Genomic DNA, 18,063 nt, shown 5'->3' with positions numbered 1-18,063 from the left:
GCTTAGTTAGACTTGCTAGGAGTAAAACTGCTGTTGCAGCTCTTTGGAGCATAGGGATACATATGTTCCACAAACACAATTATAGCAAGAATCAGTAATGGGGTCTAATCAATATTGATGGTGACTTTATCCAATATGTTCCGTTTTCAAAATGTTTGTGCATAATTTAAGGAAAATTTTGTGGCCATTTTTGGCAAGTTGAGCTTCCATGTTGTTGATGAAAGATATGAAACAAAATATATTGCAAAATTTAGGAAATTACTGACAATAAAATATAAAATGAAAAATAAAAACGACACTAAAGTCTGATTTTAAGATAATTTTTTTGCCTCTAGAACGTGGGTTGAATATAGACGGTGCTTTATCTCAAATATGTAAGAATGTTTCTACTGCAGGGGATTTTTCTAGTTTGTAAAGAGTTAACAGTTTGTAATGTTGTGGATATATCAGCTTAAAAGAAAATAACTGTATATTAGCATAGTGCCACAAACTTTTAGTAAAATGGTATAATTGAAGAATTAGTAATCAGTTGTCAGGCTTAACACCATTGTCTGGTTTAAAACCATCATCTTGGCCTTAAATGGCTTTTAGGGAGTTCACTCTGTTGCAAGTATTTGGGCCAGGTCTCTAGTCCTTCCATCTGTCTCAGAGGCCTTAAAAAGGGTCATAGGCATTGGAGCCATATCCTGACTGAGCCATTGTTCCCCACCCCCAATACTTTATTAATCCTAGAAGTATGAAAGGCAAAGTTAAACCTGATGGGTGTTTGAACTCAAAATGTCAAAGAGGGGAAACTAAATACTGTCAGGCATTTCATTTGATGCTCTACGATCTCTATCTGTGAAGGCACAGTGGTTAGAGTGTCAGGCTCACAATCATGAGATAGTGAGTTTGATTCCTGGACTGGGCTGTGTGTTGTGTTCTTGAGCAAGATACTTTATTTCACATTGCTCCAGTTTACTCAACTGTAGAAATGAGTTGTGATGTTACTGGTGCCAAGCTGTATTGGCCTCTGCCTTTTCCTTGGATAATATCGGTGGCATGGAAAGGGGAGACTGATATGCATGGGTGACTGCTGGTTTTCTATTAACAACCTTGCTCAGACTTGTGCCTTGGAGGGTAACTTTCTAGGTGCAATCCTATGGTCATTCATGACCAAAAGGGGTCTTTACTTTTAACATCTCTACCACTCTATCATTCTCAAGGATTATATAATAAAGATGTGCTATGTTCCAAGCATTGTCATTAATTTCACTTTAGATTTACCAATGAGAAATACAGTTTCAGAATTTACAATTGAATAACTTTTTAATAATAATATTGCATCAAAATTTACAAATGAATCATCATTCTCATCATTTCAAGCTGGCATGTGTTGGTCAGTTTGACAGAATCTCAAGTTGCATTTTAAGCATGACCTCAATGGCTGGATACCCTTCCTAATGGTACCCACTTTACAAAGCATACTGGGTGCTTTTTTTTCATGGCAACAGCACTAGTGAGGCCATAAACGAACTTGCAAGACAAGACCCTTGATTGAGTAAGGGTGCAGTATTGAGGGAAGTGGCTTTGTGCCAGGCTAAAGTATGATTGAGGGGCAGGAACAGGTATCTTGCTGTAGAGGAGATACATGGCAATTTCATCTGAAAAAGGAGAAAGGATGGTGGAGAAGAGATAATAGGGAGTACACTCAAGGTACAAGAAGGGGAATATAAGAGAGAGTAGGGATAGAAATTTGAGGACAGGTGGAAGAGTAACTTCCAGAGTGTGAAAGAAAAGTGATAGATGGTTAGAGAGTGGGATAGAGTTGAATGCAGTGCATGGTGAATAACTTTATGAATAACATTTCAGAATAGTGGCGCTATTAAGTCAGACATGACCTGGAATAATTCTGACTGAAAATATCTAAATTTATCCAAGTAAGTTTATGAAATTCTCCTCCTTGTTCCCTATTTTCTGATATTCTTGCTATCTCTGCCACAAGCAAACCAATCTTCTCAAATCTATTTTAACATTAATTTAGTTATCTTGACTCGAGTGTCTCCCTTTAACACCTATTATTCCCACCCCTCTCTACAACATTAGTATTTACAAATACGCACCAATGCTTGTCTGTAGAAAACTTAGAGAAAAGCACTGTTCTACCATCCTCCCATTAGCATCTCACACCAATCAACATGTTTTGTCTGGCTCCATGTGTAAGGCATCCTTTTCACATTACCATAATTTAATTTTGCCCTCTAATCAATAGATTTCTTCAAAAACATTTTTCTTGCATTGATAGGAAATGCCAGTCAGACACACGTAACTACAAAAATACTTGTGTATTTTTACTCAACTATACATGACACAGTTAAATACATACACACATGTAAACAAATGCACACACACATCCATAGATAAGTATATACACACATACACAAATATATACATTAATGGATAAGGATACAAATATACACACATACACATACAGCCGCATTTGTGTCGACATATACATCTAAGGTCTTGGTACAAGTTCTACTTGAGTCATTTTTCATTAGAAGCAGATGTAGTTGCATTATTCTCTTTTAGGTAAAGGCAATGGAGTGGCAGGAAAATTTGGTGTGATGGACTAAGTAGCTTTCAGTAATTCTTTTATCTTCTGTATTTTGTGTTCAAATCTCATCAATGTCACCTAAATTGTATTTATTCAGGGTTGATAAAATAAAGACCAGTCACATTCTAAGGTAAATTCAATCAGTTATATCCCTTTCTTACACATCTGTGACTGTATACTAATCTAAGAAACTCTTATTTACAAAAGGATTTACATTAGAAGTTATCTACTGATGAGCTGAGTCTGTAATTCAGTTTCAATTTCCATGCGAAAAAAGTTTGAATGCAACAATATTTTCTTTCACCTTCCACTTTAAACACAAACTCATGATAAAAAGTAGTGAATATTTTTTTTCAATATAGCAAAATTGAGTTCTTAACAGTAGAATTTTAGTATGAATAAGTCATAGCTATAAGAAATCTCTCTTCCTTTCTCTCTCTTCTCTCTTTCTATTTCTCTCATTGTTTGATCTTAATGGATGAAAAATGTTCAGATTATGAGACCAAACATTTGTAGCAACTTTGCATGTTATTCTTGGACAAATGTTATTTTCTGTAGCTTTAGGTTGGTTTCATAGCACAAGAGTGAAACTGGGTAGACGGTAACTGGGCAGTTCAGTTGATCAAACAACTGGATCCTCATCATTGAATGATGGAGATCCATCCCTGTAGTTAACCAAGGGAAATGTTAATTTCCATTGATTAGGAAAGGTATACATATTGATTTGACTCCAGTTACTGGTGCAAGTTATACATCTTGAAGCATTCAGAAGTAATTTCTACTCTGCCATCATTTTAATTCAGAATTTAGACGAGAAGTGTTTAAGAAAAGTTTTTCCTTAAATACTTCTGTAATTCTGTCAATAAACTTGAAAGGGTGATATAGTTATTTATGAAGAGAGAGAGAGAGAGAAATGAATGGAGAAGGTGAAACTTTTTCATCTTTTCATATTTAGAGACATCTAATTTTCTTAGGTGCATAACAAAATTGAAACTTCAGTTTAGAAGGATGTCATTTATTAGTGAATTGTAAGCTCTAATGCTCTCATCAGATCAGAGGATAAAGTAATTTGATAAAGCAATTTTGGTGTAAATATATATTTTTTTTAGTGTTTCACTGAAGAGAATGTCACTACTAATTTCCAAACTGTAAGCCATGCTGCTGAAATCTATGGTGGCAGTGTTGGAATTATTTTCAGAGATGTTATTTACGTCACCTGTTGCAGTCAGCTTTGAAAATCTCTCTAATATTTACTCTTTGGGTATTCATTTTATTGTAGCATTTTGTGAGATCATAGTTACCTGTGGAAGTGACAGGTGTTAGATTATTCAGTCTCTGAGATAGAAATTTTCTGCATTCTTAATTAACAACGGTTGACACTAGTTAGTAGACAATTTAGAGACAGCTGAAAAAACAAACCAAAAAAACAAACAATAAAAACAGAAGTACAAATATAAATTAGTTTTGCTCATGGGAATTAACAGAAAGGAGAGAATTTTGCTTCCTTTTGTAAAATCATTTTTAATAAATTCAGTATTTTAGCAGATAATATAACGTTGCTTAATGCAAGGAAAATTTCTTAGGATTTTATAATTGAAACAGTTAAAAAAATAATGAATCTATATATCATTAGTAATTGTAAAATTGAAATACTCCCAACATAATACCTGTCTGTACTGAATGCTTTTATTTATTAGTGTTTTAGGATTTAGCTTATTGTACTCAAAGTAGTTCTAGAGAGTAAAGAATTGCTCATCAAAGATGATGATAGTCTTAAGCAATATAATTTAATCTTAAAATCTTTCCCCTGAAGAAATGTTAAGTTATTCTTTATGTTCAGGATTTCTGAAACTTTGCATATTTCTTCTTATTTATTAGAATATGATTTTTATTTTGTACAATATTGTACAATTATATTGTCAGAATATGGGAGTAATGATTCTTTTCTATTACTAAATACTTATCTGCAAAATATGCTATGTTACACAAACATCGTATATGAGCTGTTGAAGAACAAAGGATGTAATTAATGGCATTTTCAACTACAAAGTGAAGACATTTCTTCTTAATGTCATTCATTTCTATTTCACATCCATGCAACTTCAGTCAATTTTGATAGAAATTAAGCTAATAATACTAAGCAACCGATTAGCTTATACTGGTTGACTCTTTGCCATTGGACTTTAATCCTATTTTGGTTTAATTTCCTGTGGCTTTCAAGCTGTCTTAATTTTGTTTTCTGTTGTCCTGTTTAACTCTAAGTTGAGGTTTTAACGAGCAGACCTATGGTCAAAGGTATTCCAGTCATAACTGTTCTGTCTTTATTTCACTTAAGACTCTTTTATTCAGTGTGCTCATTTTTAATTTAGTAGGTTGTCATTTGAGGGAGATTTAGCTGCTATTTTTCTAATAGATCAAGTGATCACGTAGAGCTTCTTCCTTTTGCTTCTGTATTACTTACTACTTAAGCTCTGTATTTCTCATAGAGCAAAGTCCATAGTCAACTTTCCTTCACTATTCTTAACTCTGAGCTGTCTTTTCCTCTCCTACATCTAGTTGGTTTTAAACTGTTACTGTTGCTTCTGTAACTTTGCCTTTTCTTGTATCTGGGTATCAATCCTACACAAACCCATTTTTACTTCTGGGGAAAAGATTGTCCATGTTAGTCTGGCCTCTGTCCTTTGATTTGTCCAGCATGGCAAGCTCTATGAGGAGCTATGCCAACATAGGTCTCAGAGTCACTGAGGCACTCAAGCTATCACACCACAGCAAGAACTGGACCTTGTGGCTGTGGCTACTTTGTTAGGCAAAGATATTGAACATGTACTCTCAGCACTTCAGGTGTTAGAAGTCTTTTTATGAAAATTTTATGTAATGTATTTACTTGCAGATAAAACATATGTCTGTGGTGAATGCTTCTATTTCTTAGTGCTTTAGGCTGTAAAAAAAATCTTCCATAAGACAACAGAAGACCCTTTAAATTTAGCTCTTAGATTTTTTGCAAACAATACAGAACTTTGTCTTGCATATGCTTCTGTTATTGTTGTTTAGCCCTAGGTTAGTCCCGAGTGAGCTGGCCTATGATCAAGAGTATTCTAACTCTGACATTATCATCTTTTTTTATAGACCTAAAATTTTATTGATTGTTGAATGTCTAAGATGATAAGATGTGACTTAAAATAAATTTGGATGATACTTCTAGTGATTGAGCAATTGCATAGAGGCTCAGTTGTTGAGTGTGATAATTATTGTTGTTGTGCCTAAGTCAGCCCCAAGTTGGTAGGGCTATGATGAAAAGGCATTCCAATCATAGCAATCCTATCCTTTCCTTCAAAAATGTATTCTGGACTATATTATTCAGTGTGTTTCTTTTTAAGAAGGTCAGATGTGATTCGAGGGAGATATGGTGTTTTTTTTTTGCAGATAAAAATACCTTGTAATGATTCTCTTATAGGCTCTGGTACATTTAAGTTGCTGAATATGTGTGATTATGTTTGATATTCTCTGGTACTGTTGGTAATCAGGAAGATAGTGAATTTGATAGGTTCTGCTTATAGTCTTTGTTTCAAGACAAGAAGTTGACGTAGACTGAGAGTTTTATCTGGAGAATGGTAGGAAGTGACTGTGATGCTGTCTGTATATGAGACTGTTTGTCTTTTGTTGTTTAGCCTCAGGTGTGTCATAGTACTACATTATCCTGTGTGGTCTGTTTATTTTGTGTTGCCTCTTGTTATTGTTTTGGAGTATGTGATTTAGATGAATTTTTGGTACTTTCTGCTGCTGCTATTGTTGTGTAGTGCCAGGTCATCTCTGATTAAGCAGTTCTGTAGTGATAGGTGAAGTATTTTTGAGATACATACATGCATATTGCCATAAAATTTTCATGATAATAAAACGTGCAGTGGATTTTACTGCACATATATTTACTAAGTTTTTTTGAATGAATTGTAAACTGTGGTTGCCTCGTTAGGATTAGTGCAGTCAAGTATGAAGGTATATACTGAGACAAGAACTTAACAAACTCAATGGCAGCATACAAAATAAACCATAAACAACCAAGGATGACAGATATTATCTGAAAGATGAGTATCATCTGACATATCTAAGAAACATTAATACAATTTTTATATATTATCTATTTGATTTGTCAGAAAGACGTTATATATTTGTACCACATGAAAAACATGTAGTAGAATCTTAAGGCATTAAAATTTCTAGCCACATTTATCAGGTAGAAGAGCAGAGAAGAACAGAGGAAACAATTCAGGTGTGGAATGCTAAAGTAGTTGGAACCTTACAAGTAGTTGTTTTTGGGGATCAAAGGCTGATATCAGATCCTTGCAGGTGGAGATAGAAATAGATTTCAGGAAACAGATAAGCTTTTTATTTTGATGTAATTAAAATTGTTTTGTAAAAAATTTCTTGTTCATCATTATGATCATCATCATCATGATCGTCATCATCATTATCATTTTCATCAACATCATCATCATCAAATTTATTCCTTTATGTAGTCTTCAAAAGAAATATATCACAAATTTCTCTGAGAATCCCAGCTTATAGAATAGATACACTGTATCACTGCACATCATAAGAAGTTATAGAATAATTATCAAGTGTCAGATTCAGTGGGACATATGTGGAGAGTTCTAATGAGAATCAAGATTAAAATCCATTAGTTTTTGATGGAGTTTAAGTTATTTAAGGGATTTTAAGGTGAAGTTAACAATTAAGACAGCAACAACATGATTTTGTATAACTCTTCAATTACATCATTAAAGGATGGAAATGAAAAGGAAGTTAGTTGACTAGAGAGACAAGTCATCATTAAAAGAATTGTTACTAAGTTGGCTGCCTATTCTGAACTCAATGCATAATATGTTCATAATTTGTTTCAATTAGTATCAATTGAATTTAATTTAATAAGTCGTTGCATAAAAATTAAGATCTGTTAATTCTTTAGCAATTAGATTATTCTGTCAAATGTAATGCTTATTTATTCACATTGTTTTGATTTAATCATGCATTATCTCATAGCTTTGAGATTTCAATGATGTGACAGTTTATTTTTAGAATGATTTCATAGGGTTGGTATGAGAAGCCAGATCTGGCCAGTTTGAGCCTAAAACAGGTAGAATATTTGGGATGGATATGGGCCAGGTTAAATGCTAAAAGGTTAGTCTTTGTTATGAGAACTCAATGACTTCCACTAGGAATGCTGTCACAACTATTGTCTTGGTAGTTTGTGTAAGGGAATATGAATACCATTGTCACAGAACATCAATAACTGTTGCTTCATAATTGTAAATTCTATTATTATCTGAATCCATATAATTTATTTAAAAGTGGGAACATTTATTCTCAAAGACAATGTAGTTATATTGGTGACAAGGAAGAAACAACCAACAAAAGTAGCTCTGTTGTAATGGAAACGTACATTTAATTTTGAATTTCCATCAATGCTTTTGAGGTTCATCATTGAGAGAATGGACTTGTTGATTATTGTCTAGAGAGGCTAAAACATGAGGTTCATATAATTTTAGTTATTTGCTAAGATCGATCACATGTCTTTGGATCCTAATCTCCTTCATGGTTTGTTTTCTCCTTGCTTTTTTAGGTATTATACCATCATTGTCTGAAGGTTCTCAACATTGTAATGCCTAACCAATGGTTGACCATTGTTGGCTGAAGAAGAAGAAAAAGAAACAAAAAACATTTGTGGTGAGTGTTTGGATAATATTTTGATATCCATATATAGTTATAGTAGTTTATATTCTTCTCACCCTGGCTCATGCTTCACTACATTCCTTCACTCAATTTTTAATTAATCTGCATTTCAGAGTTGTGTTTCTTGCCCTTTTTGATTAGAGTTACCGTTACTGCATATGCTTTTTCTTTCCATTACATATGTAATTTTAATGGATTAAAATTTTTTCTTAGTCCACTACACTTAACTATTTGTTCTTTGTACAGAAGAAATACTTAAGAAAATTTTCCCATGTCACACCCATAGTTGCCTGATTGAATAGTGATTTTCCTTAGTGTCCCTAATGTTTGTACTATCACATGGCTAATTCAATGAATTAACACTAATACATCATAATTTTCACCAACTGTTGGATATATTTATTAATTAAGCTTGAAGTCTTGATGCTTTTTCAAGCAAACAAACAGTACTTATTGGGATAAAATTGAAATCAATAAAGACAATTCCTATAACCTAAATGGCATCAGAAGAAAGTGATCATATTCTTATCTTCCTTTGTATCTCCATTCAAACCTCTTCCTGCTGGTTCCACTGTAATTATCACCACCATTGTAATATTTACTTTGACCCCCCATTTCAACCAGAAATCAATTTTCACTTGAATTATCCATATTTTTTTCATTCAACCCAACAAACTTGATATCTGTAAATTTAAATCACTTAATGTCCTCCATACCAATTATGTATTGTGATATGTCAATAAGAGTAGTGGTTTCAGCAAAAAGGTCACAGATTGTTAGCTGCTTAATTGAAACGCACTACAAGAATACCTCAGCTAAATGATTCAATTCATTTCTAAACGATCAATCATTAAACAAGAGACTAAATCACATGTAAATAATGTAAAACCACTTGTTGCAGTTTCTTCTGATGTAATCTGACACAAGAAATTTTTTTAAATGTTAAATAAGGAATAATAAAATAATTTATGCATAACCATTCAGATAACTCTGTTGAATGTAATGCTTATTTATTCATATTACTTTGAATTAATCATGCATTATCTCATAGCTTCAAGATTTTGATGAGGTGATTGTTTATCTTTCCAATGACTTTATAGGATAGGTTTGAGATGCTGTATCTGGCTGGTTTGCACATAAAACAGAATATTTGGGCCTGATATGGCTGCTTTAAATGCTTATCAAATATCTCTAGATTTTTATACATCACTCAAAGATTTTATTGCTTTTTCTGTATTTATCACTTGATGTAGCTTTGCTGCTTGCATTTAGTTTAATTCAAGAAGAAGGATTCTTTTATGCATTAGAGTCTCATGAGTTCCGTGTTTCTATTATAGATTTCTTTAAAAATTTTACAATAGCAGATGAAATGTATTTCAACCTGCAGCAAATTTTCTTCTTTGCTTGATATCGTAATCTTGAGAAGTGGAGGTGCAATGGCCCAGTGGTTAGGGCAGTGGACTCGCGGTTGTAGGATCGTGGTTTCAATTCCCAGACCGGGTATTGTGAGTTTTTATTGAGCGCAAACACCAAAAGCTCCACAAGGCTCCAGCAGGGGGTGGTGGCAAACCCTGCTGTACTCTTTCACCACAACTTTCTCTCACTCTTTCTTCCTGTTTCTGTTGTACCTGCATTTCAAAGGGCCAGCCTTGTCACACTCTGTGTCATGCTGAATATCCCCAAGAACTATATTAAGGGTACACATGTCTGTAGTGTGCTCAGCCACTTGCACATTAATTTCATGAGCAGGCTGTTCCGTTGATCAGATCAACTGGAACCCTCGTCGTCATAACTGACAGACTGCCATGAATCTTGATGATAAAATCTCAATTTCTTTTCATATATGTGAAAAGGTTTTGTCAAGCTCTTTGTGAATAAAGTAATAAGCAGTAGTTTTCATTGACCAACCATCTTCAGCTTTCCAACAGTTTCAATTAATTCATAATGGATTAATCCAAAACTTTCAAGAGTTGTAGAGAGAATATGGAAACAATATACATTTACAATATAGATATCCTTTATACTATAAGCACAAGGCCTGAAACTCTGTTGGAGGGGTCTAGCCAATGACATTAGCCCTATTACTTAACTATTATTTTATCACCCCTTTCCTTCAAGGATGAAAAGCAGAGTTGAATTTGATGGAATTTGAGCTTGGAATATAAAGATGCATGAAATGCTGCTAAGCATTTTGTCCGGTATACTGTTAACAATTCTGCCAGTTTGCCACCTTCATGCACAATATAATTATCCAAAGTGATTGACTGAAGGAATGAACAAACTCTCATGCACACATTATTCAAGCAATTTGCTGTAATTAAACCATTAAAGCAATCACTATTAATGTTTAGCATTTATTTTACATAATTAACTATTAAGGTTCTGGCTTTATAATTTTAAGAAAAATATAATTAAAGCAGGTTATTGGCAAATGAGAGATTGCCAAGCAAGGTATTGCTGTATTTAAATTAGGTATTTGTTGCTGTTTGGAGTGAAATTAGTAGAGTAGATAGCCTGTCAATGTATCTATTGAAAAGTCGTGCATTAAAGGACTCTCTGCTATTGTCTTCTCTCTCTTGTAGCAGATTAGAGAAAGCGGGAGGGAGAGAGAGAACAGCCAATAATGAATTACTGAATTAATTGGAAATTCGATCTAAGCTTTTGTGAGAGGAATGAGTTAAACAGTAAATATAGAAATATTGGAATAAGTTTCAGTATTACATAAACATGTGAATGAAATGAGAATATATTGGAATATCTACAAGCACTACATCCTATACAACAGTGTTACACTGTACTACTTTACAATTCTCTTCTACTGTATCTCTCTCTCAAGCAATAAATGTCAAATAGGACATGATAGTAAGGGTTGTCCTTGGTTCACTATCTGTTCAATTTTAGGGCTGACAGTTTTTATGCTCAAGAAAATGGGAAACTCATGATAATACAAAAGTTCTCATCTTACTTTTGAGATGAGAATTATGTGAAATTGTGTGGTGCGGAAAGGGCTGTCAATAACAAGAAGTAATGTGTTCATAAAATTAAGCCTCGGGCTGACCAAAGCCTTGTGAGTGGGTTTGGTAGACGGAAACTGAAAGAAGCCCATCGTATATATATATATATATATATATATATATATATATATATATGTATGTATGTGCATTTGTGTGTCTGTGTTTGTCCCCCCAACATCGCTTGACAACTGATGCTGGTGTGTTTACGTGCCCGTAACTTAGCAGTTTGGCAAAAGAGACCGATAGAATAAGTACTAGGCTTGCAAAGAATAAGTCCTGGGGTCGATTTGCTCGACTAAAAGCGGTGCTCCAGCATGGCCGCAGTCAAAATGACTGAAACAAATAAAAGAGTAAACATAAGAAAGTTTTCTACAACACTTCTTTTTTTTTTCATTACATTTTACTATGTATTTTATTAGTTGTGTCATCAGCAAACATTATTGTGAAATTGTGAGACAAGCCAAATATAAATGATGTCATTCACTAGATGTGTACAAATCAACTTATACAGATTCTATGAAAGATAAAGATGATGAAGACTATTTTATAAGAACATATAATTATTCTGTTGTGTCATTCTCTTTTAGTGCCTTAGCAGTAACACAGTCACTGGTAAAATTACCAGTCATTTACTTACTTTTTTTAAAAAAAATTTCATTGTGTCTTGCAACCTTATCAATAGTTGTTATGGGATTTGTCCCTTCATTTGTTTTCCTATTGAATAGGGATTTATTTAACATGGTCAGTCTCAGAGGACATAAATAAGTGTCTTTTAAATTCAAGGGTGGATGACTGTTTATGACTCCATACTCCATCCTTGGACAAAATACAGTTCCACACTATACTGAAAGCCTTCAGTCTATGTTACATTTTTTGTCACAAAAACTGGTGTTGACTAGAAGTGAAGTTGTTATGGGTAAGCGCTATCATATAAGCTAAATATTGAAGGACAAACCTCTGTTACAAGTAACCTCACCATAAAACAGAAAATCCAGATGTCACCAAGCTATTGATTAGCATGTACAAAATCAATCAATTCAAAAATATTTCTTTTTATCTTGAAATAGAATAATAATGATTTCTTTTGATAGAGTGTGCTATCCTGAAGTTGCAAATGATTTCAAAAGCATATGTTACAACAGGATAGTTTTGCTTCACTCATCATACCCATATACATCAGTGTGTATAAACATGTCATAAGTCGTCGTCATCATCATCATCATCATCATATGCCTGTCTTCCATGTTAGCATGGGTCAGATGGTTTGATAGAGGACTATGTCAAGCTTCAATGTCTTCTTTGGCATAATTCAAATGGCTAGATGCCCTTCCTAATGCTAACCCACTTCACAGAGTGTACTGGTTGCTTTTTTTTTATGGCACCAGCATTAGTGAAGTCACCAAGTAACTCACAAGACAAGACTCTTCAGCTGATGTATGTATTAATAAAATGAGTTTGTAAACACATACTTAAGAAAACTCACGTAGCTCATAAAGCTATGGAAGTCATTACATCAGAAATAAGTAATCTTCAATGAGGTAATTGAAAAATTTACTTGCAGAACAGGTCATATGATTCAAATTTTGATAAAAAAAAAAAAATCTAATAATCAAACTGTTAGCATTTCATTTTCAAGCCAGGAAATTTTCTATGCTTCAAAACAAAAAGGTAGCATTTAACCTTTGATAAAAGGTTTTATTTCTTCTACAATATTATCAGTTAGATTATAAGTTATCTCTATCCTAACATTTGATCATTTGATGAATTAGAAACAGGGCTGTTGCAGATTTCCATTTGTAGTACTTAGATCTTTACCAAATGGCTAAATGATAAAAATGTATTGATCATGATTTTTACTGCCTTTAATATATTTACAGGTGTTATCCAGTCTACATTGTATTCCAGAAGTTTTGAGACTTTTTTCAGGAGAGACATTTATTACTTTCAAAGAAATATAAGATCCTAGTCTCCTTCAAAGTAGAATCCTCTGACTTCAATGCATTCATTGTAGTGCTCCAGTCACTTCATGAAGGCCCCATGGAAGTCCTCCAGAGTGAAAGTGTACAGGACCCTTGTTACAGCTTCTTTCATCTTCTCCTTCAGCTTTGGGAGCAACCAAAAGTCATAGAGAACAGGGAGAGTGAGGGAGAGATTTGATGCCCATTTCTGTGAAATATTTGTTTACCAGGATGGAACTGTGGATTAATGCATTGTCTTGATGCAGATGCCCTGGACTTTTGCAACAAAATCTCTTCCTGAACTCCCTCAAAACTTCCACAAATTACTCTTTTGTTGACCAACTGCCCAGAAGGAACACAGTGGATGCCCTTCATCATCATCATCATCATCGTTTAACGTCCGCTTTCCATGCTAGCATAGGTTGGAAGATTTGACTGAGGACTGATGAACCAGATGGCTACACCAGGCTCCAATCTGATTTGGCAGAGTTTCTACAGCTGGATGCCCTTCCTAACGCCAACCACTCCGAGAGTGTAGTGGGTGCTTTTACGTGCCACCGGCACAAAGGCCAGTCAGGAGGTACTGGCAATGGCCACGCTCGAAATGGTGTATTTTACGTGCCACCTGCACAGGAGCCAGTCCAGCGGTTGTTGAAAAAAAGATCATCATGAGCTTCCTGGAAGCCTTGCTTTTCCTGGCCTCTTGCACCAGCAAAAAATAGATGCTCTGCTCATACAAATTACTCCATAAGCAGTCTGGAACATTTCACAAATATCTGTAGTGTTTTTGCCCAGTTTAACACAAAAAATTTTATTGCATAGCAAGCTTCCAAATCGTCTTCATGTCATGATTGCATTCTGCAAACTAATCAGCTGTGACAAGCAGTGTTCAGTTGTGTATGTTCAAAGTGCTGTTACAACTGTATCCTTCAGTCTGGAATAAGAAAAAGTTGGCAGGTCAGCTTATTAGATGTATAATAAAGATACACTAAAACTGCAATAAACGAGGATGGTTATAACTGCCTCTCCTAAAAAAAGTCTCAAAACTTCTGGAAAGCACCTAATAATTCTTCTTAGCTTGTTCTCTTTTATTGTAATAAAAGAGGACAATTCGGCAGAAATAAAATTACTAAAAGAAAAACAACATAAGTCCATTTTTCAATAATAAATATTTTATATTAATAACAGCACATATACATATAAAAAGACATCTGAAAGGTGTTGATGTTCATAACAAAATCATTAAAAACAATAAGCAGTGGTGAAAAGGTAAGGAAGCTTATATAATTAGAATATTATTGTACTAATGTTGAAATTTGTGCAAGATAGTATCTGTATACAAAAGGCTTTCCACTTGAACAATAGAAGCAGAGATAAGAAAGTTATAACAAGTTGCTTCTAGCTGTCCTATAGAATGTGTCGTTTCTATGAGGATATCTAGTTACAGTGATCAGTGGTCTATATTTCTTCAATGAGAGATTACGTTCTTCTTCAAGAGTTTGTTTAGCAAAGAATATTTGATATGGTAAGATTTAGAGTTACCTTCAGGCAGTGTATCACAAGCCTCCCACCTCAATGTATATACACATACATAGATCAACTCTGATATTAAAGTACTCTATATAATGCAAATACCATGTTATTTTCTAACAGTAGTATGCATTTCTGTAGCACAGCCTGGACCAATAATACGCATTTAGCTTTTCAAACTGGATTGCTCAGAAGATAGAAATATATTTAGGGTCATGTTCTAGCACACAGTGCAAAGTCTGTGGCAAGCAATTGTTCAAAAGTGCATCTTCATATCCTCATTGTTTTAGCATTGCTAAACTCTACACAGACATGCACACACACAAACACACATAAATATATGAAAAAAGGAATAAGAACTGATACAGGACAGAGAGGATTCTAGTTCTGTATCAGACAATGTCTCTAGTGCTGGGGACATGATAAGATCCACCTAGTTCATGCTGTAGAGTGGTTAGTTATAGGATGGCAATCCAGTTGTAAATAGCAGGAAAAAAAAAGGGGTGGACAAGGAGGTGATGTGTAAGTTGTAGAGAGAGGTGTAACCCAGGTATGGGAGCATTTGTTTTGAATAAGAACCAATTGTGAAGAGGATCTTTTTAGTCCTGTTACAGATAAAGACATACATAACAACAAAGGTGGCTGGTTGTCTTTGTTGTGTGTATCAGAGGGGAAAGGACAGCAATAAGTGGAAGATGATGTGAGACCCATCCTACCCATATTAGCATGAAAAGAGGTAGAGTAATATGTTTTATTTAAAAGCAGCAGAAATATAGCAAAAGCTGTTACTCAGAGTTTCAAGTTCCCATTTGTCAGACAGTTTTTTTTCAACAAAACTGTCCAACAAACAGGAATGTGAAACTCTGAGTAACAGCTTTTGTTATATTTCTGCTGCTTTTAAATAAAGCATATTACTCTACCTCTGGTATTTGAGTGCTCTTTTTTCCACCTTGTTTCACATACTAATAATGTTATATATGTATGTTTCACATGCTAATAATGTTATATATGTATGTGTATATATGTATGAATATATAAATATATATATATGTACATGCATATACAGTCATGATATCATTATCATCATCATCTTCATCATAACCCAATGTCCATTTCTTCCATACAACTGTTTCTCTAGGCATCCCAGTCAAGCATCATGTGAATTGTGAGATTCTATATTCTCATGTCTTCCTTCTTCCTTATAGTCACTTCTGCGATGAACACCTTGAATATGAAATTATGGTCCTTTTTCTCCCAGCATACATCAGTAAATAATTTTAAATATTTGTTCCCCTATTTCATCTATGACTTACATTTGCATATGTCTTTGATGCTCAATCACTTTTTCCCCTTTCCATTGTTCTCAAACTTTCTTGTAATTTTAGTCATCATCACATTCAAGTCACTTCTGTCCAAATGTTATAGATGCTGAAAATTCACTATCCTTATTCACGCACATCTTAAAGTATCCACCTTCCTTCATAGAGCAAGGGAAAGCTTTTGTTATATAAGATAGCAACTATCTAAATGAATTCCTCTCACCTAAAATCATAGATACAAAGCTACCTGCTCTATTTAACATTATCCCAAAACAACTGAAAGGAAAAGATCCCATCACCTTCAAATGATATCTGAACAAATTTCTTCTAGGGATACCAGATGAGCCACCAATACCCAGACGCATCTTAGTCAACAACTCCCTACTTGAATGGGCCAAATTCTATCAGGTGGTGTTATTAAGTTAGACATGACTTTGCCCAATTTTTGGCCAAAACATATCTAAGGTTATCTAAGTTTTACCACTGGCTTTAACAGCAGAAGTAGCTCGAAAAGAGAACTTACCTAATGACTTAATAGTGTTGTTTTTAGTGATATCATATCCCTGTTTACTTGCTGCTTTAGTTTTGATTATGTTCAAATTCAGGCCTTTTGACATGAAACCTCTATTTCTAAACTTTTATGTGTTATTCTTTGACAGATTGCTCAATAAGAAATGGGTTACTAGTATAGAAATGCTTCCATAAGTGTTCTTGTGTGGATATACATGCGTGTTCATGTATTGTTATTGCTGTTTTGGTCCTTGGTCAGCCTTGATTTAGCAGGCCAATTATCAAACATATTGCAGTCTTGAATATCCTGTTGGTTTTAGGGTATGTAGTCCCTTTCTTAGGACAATGTATGATTGAGGAAAAGCTGTCTCCTATTTGTAACAAGTCAGATGACCACATAGGGGTATCCTCATTTGTTTGTGTATCTATATGCATATATGTATGTGTGTGTATATACATGTACATATATATATATATAATACAAATAATAAATGAGTATATGCATATATACATACATGCATGTACATACCTACATCTACCTGTATATATAGATGCATATCTGGGTACAGGACGTTGCAAACAAAACGTAGACAAAATGATAAACAGAGTACAGAAAACACACAGGCCACATAGAGAACATTTCCTTCATCAGCTGCCACCATTCTAACACTGGTGTTTCGAAATATATGTATATATACACATATCTATAAAAGATGGAGGTGGAAATAGCACAAAAGCAAATCTAAGACATTTCAATTAAAGAATAAATTTAATAAAATGATTTTAAAATTATATAAACTAAACATTACAGTATTCGATGATGAATCTCATCTGATCAAAAATTAGTCTGGGGGTAAAAAACATGATATGGAAATTGTTTTTATTAAATATAGATACAGTAATCATAATTTTCTCTAAATTTAGTACAAGGTCGGCAGATTTGAGGGGAGGGGGTTAGTTGATTATATTGATCCCAGAATTTGACTGGTAATAGTAATAGCACATGTGCTGAATAATTTGGAATTCCTATTTCCTTTTCATGTCTGCATGGATTGAATGAGAGGGATCATAGAACATACAGTACACCTAGTTTTGGTGTTGTTGCAGTGTTTTGTGTTCACCTTCACTTAAATATGCTTAAAGATGATGTTATTATTCCAGAATCACTTGTCTGATGTATTATGTGAATGCATTTAGTAAAAGTAAATTCCAAAGGTAACAAGGTTATTATTGTACATCTGACACCATACAACAACACCCATTAACTCCAAATAAAATCAAGTGTTACATGAATTACAGGAAATTAATCATATATGTATATATTCATATATATATGTATATATATATATATATGTGTGTGTGTGTGTGTGTGTATATATATATATATATATATATATATATATATATAT

At 33.9% G+C, this 18,063-nt stretch overlaps 1 long non-coding RNA gene across 4 annotated transcripts in view; it reads left to right on the top strand.

Moving 5' to 3' along the window:
- The window catches only part of LOC128247895 (uncharacterized), a 191,637-nt gene that overhangs the window by 4,508 nt on the left and 169,066 nt on the right, over positions 1–18,063 (top strand). For all 4 annotated transcript variants that reach the window (XR_008264207.1, XR_008264206.1, XR_008264205.1 and 1 more), the window contains exon 2: positions 8,214–8,317. This is a non-coding gene — a long non-coding RNA (uncharacterized LOC128247895). The remainder of the gene's footprint in view (positions 1–8,213; positions 8,318–18,063) is intronic.

This window comes from Octopus bimaculoides, chromosome 5 (assembly GCF_001194135.2).
Source record: "Octopus bimaculoides isolate UCB-OBI-ISO-001 chromosome 5, ASM119413v2, whole genome shotgun sequence".
Lineage (NCBI taxonomy): Eukaryota > Metazoa > Mollusca > Cephalopoda > Octopoda > Octopodidae > Octopus > Octopus bimaculoides.
The sequence above is the reverse complement of the archived record's forward strand: the minus strand, read 5'-3'. Positions and strand labels throughout refer to the sequence as shown.